The sequence below is a fragment of the Arachis hypogaea genome, chromosome 16, assembly GCF_003086295.3.
Source record: "Arachis hypogaea cultivar Tifrunner chromosome 16, arahy.Tifrunner.gnm2.J5K5, whole genome shotgun sequence".
NCBI lineage: Eukaryota > Viridiplantae > Streptophyta > Magnoliopsida > Fabales > Fabaceae > Arachis > Arachis hypogaea.
Window position 1 is genome coordinate 104,554,452 of NC_092051.1, and position 3,274 is coordinate 104,557,725.

General features: G+C 32.3%; 1 non-coding gene across 1 annotated transcript; it reads left to right on the top strand.

Annotated features, from left to right (window-relative positions):
* The first annotated feature begins 739 nt into the window (after positions 1 to 739).
* Positions 740 to 847, top strand: LOC112760662 (small nucleolar RNA R71). Its single transcript, XR_003181092.1, has one exon. It is a non-coding gene; the product is annotated as a small nucleolar RNA R71 (small nucleolar RNA).
* Positions 848 to 3,274: the final 2,427 nt, after the last annotated feature.

Here is a 3,274-nt window from a genome sequence, read left to right on the forward strand (position 1 = left end):
TGCACTCTCCTTTTGGATTCTCTTCTGTATTGCTTGGGAGAGTACTAGGAGGGATTTCAGTGATCCTTTTACTCAGCTGGCCCACTTGTGCTTCCAGATTTCTAATGGAAGACCTTGTTTCATTCATGAAACTTACAGTGGCCTTGGATATATCAGAGACTAAGTTTGTTAAATTAGAAGTATTTTGTTCAGAGTTCTCTGTCTGTTGCTGAGTGGATGATGGAAAAGGTTTATTATTGTTAAACTTGTTTCTTCCACCATTATTAAAGCCTTGTTGAGGCTTTTGATCCTTCCATGAGAAATTTGGATGATTTCTCCATGATGAGTTATAGGTGTTTCCATAAGGTTCACCTAAGTAATTCACCTCTGCTATTGCAGGGTTTTCAAGATCATAAGCTTCTTCTTCATAAGAAGCCTCTTGAGTACTGTTGGATGCAGCTTGCATTCCATTCAGACTCTGAGAAATCATATTGACTTGCTGAGTCAATATTTTGTTCTGAGATAATATGGCATTCAGAGTATCAACTTCAAGAACTCCCTTCTTCATAGGCGTCCCATTATTCACAGGATTCCTTTCAGAAGTGTACATGAACTGGTTATTTGCAACCATGTCAATGAGTTCTTGAGCTTCTGCAGGCGTTTTCTTTAGGTGAATGGATCCACCTGCAGAAGTGTCCAGTGACATCTTTGATAGCTCAGATAAACCATCATAGAATATATCCAGGATGGTCCATTCTGAAAGCATGTTAGAAGGACACTTTTTGGTCAACTGTTTGTATCTTTCCCAAGCTTCATAGAGGGATTCACCTTCTTTCTGTCTGAAGGTTTGAACATCAGCTCTAAGCTTGCTCAGCTTTTGAGGAGGAAAGTACTTGGCTAAGAAAGCCGTGACCAGCTTATCCCAAGAGTTCAGGCTGTCTTTGGGTTGAGAATCCAACCATAATCTAGCTCTGTCTCTTACAGCAAAAGGGAAAAGCATGAGCCTGTAGACTTCAGGATCTACTCCATTAGTCTTAACAGTATCACATATCTGCAAGAATTCAGTTAAGAACTGAAAAGGATCTTCAGATGGAAGTCCATGAACCTTGCAGTTCTGCTGCATCAGAGAAACTAATTGAGGTTTCAGCTCAAAGTTATTTGCTCCAATGGCAGGAATGGAGATGCTTCTTCCATGTAAATTGGAATTAGGTGCAGTAAAGTCACCAAGCATCTTCCTTACATTATTATTATTTTCGGCTGCCATCTCCTCTTCCTGTTCGAAAATTTCTGAAAGGTTATCTCTGGATTGTTGTATTTTAGATTCTCTTAATTTTCTCTTCAGAGTCCTTTCAGGTTCTAGATCTGCTTCCACAAGAATGTTCTTATCCTTGCTCCTGCTCATATGACAAAGAAGAGGGCACAGAAAAATAATAATAATAATAGAGATCTTTTATACCACAGTATAGGGATCTCTGTGTGAGTAGAAGAAGAGGGGGAGACAAAGAATGTAATATAATGGAAGAAACACAACTGTGAGGAGGGTTGAGATGTGAGATGAGATGTTAGTAGATGAATAACTAAATAGAATAAGATGAGAGAGAAGGAATTTTCGAAAATAATTTTTGAAAAAGAGTTAGTGATTTTTGAAAATGGTTTTTGAAAAATGTTAGTATTTTTCGAAAATTTTTAAAATCAAAAATAAAAATAAGAATAATTAGTTAATTAAAAAGAAATTTTTGAAAAAGAGGGAAGATATTTTCGAAAATTAGAGAGAGAGAGTTAGTTAGGTAGTTTTGAAAAAGTTAAGAAACAAACAAAAAGTTAGTTAGTTAGTTGAAACAAATTTTGAAAAGATAAGAAGTTAGGAGGTTAGAAAAGATATTTTGAAACCAACTTTTTGAAAAAGGTAAGATAAGAAGATATTTTAGAAATTAGTTTTTGAAAAAGATTTGATTTTTAAAATCACAATTAATGACTTGATTCACAAGAAATCACAAGATATGATTCTAGAACTTAAAGTTTGAATCTTTCTTAACAAGCAAGTAACAAACTTGAAATTTTTTTGAATCAAAACATTAATTGATTATTGTTATTTTCGAAAATTTGGTATAAAAATAAGAAAAGGATTTTTGAAAAATATTTTTTAAATTTTCGAAAATAACTAAGAATTTTGAAAAAGATTTGATTTTTGAAAAAGATTTTGAAAAAGATGAGATTTTCAAATTGAAAATTTGATTTGACTCATAAGAAACAACTTGATTTTAAAAATTTTTGAAAAAGTCAACTCAAATTTTCGAATTTGATGAGAGAAAAGAGGGAAAGATATTTTTTTTTTATTTTTGAATTTTTATGATGAGAGAGAAAAACACTAAAAATTATGTAATGCATGAAATTTTTAGATCAAAACAATGAATGCATGCAAGAATGCTATGAATGTCAAGATGAACACCAAGAACACTATGAAGATCATGATGAACATCAAGAACATATTTTGAAAAACTTTTAATGCAAAGAAAATATGCAAGACACTAAACTTAGAATTCTTTAATGCTTAGACACTAAGAATTCAAGAATGCATATGAAAAACACCATACAACACAAAACAAAAAATCATCAAGATCAAACAAGAAGACTTACCAAGAACAACTTGAAGATCATGAAGAACACTATGAATGCATGAAATTTTCGAAAAATGCAAGATGCACATGCAATTGACACCAAACTTATAACATGACACATGACTCAAAAAACACAAAAAATGTTTTTGATTTTTATGATTTTCTAATTTTTTTGGATTTTTTTTTCGAAAATTATATGAAAAAGAAAAAATAAGGATTCCAAAATTTTTAACATGAATTTCAGGAATCTTGCATTCTTAGTCTAAAGCTTCAGTCCAGGAATTAGACATGGCTTACTAGCCAGCTAAGCTTTCAATGAAAGCTCCAGTCCAAAACACTAGACATGGCCAATGGCCAGCCAAGCTTCAGCATGCAACATAAGAGAATATACTGCTCATTACTTATCAAAGTAACTTGCCTCTATGCTGATGGTTTGGAAGCCTCAGTCCAAGAATTTAGACATGGCTTTACAGCCAGCCAGGCTTCAACATGCTTCATGAAACACTAGAATTCATTCTTAAAAATTTTGAATAAAAATATATTTTATTTAATTTTTTTTTTCGAAAACAGATGAGAAAATTTTAGAAATATTTTTGAAAAATTTTTGAAAAGAAAACAAAAAGAAAATTACCTAATCTGAGCAACAAGATGAACCGTCAGTTGTCCAAACACGAACA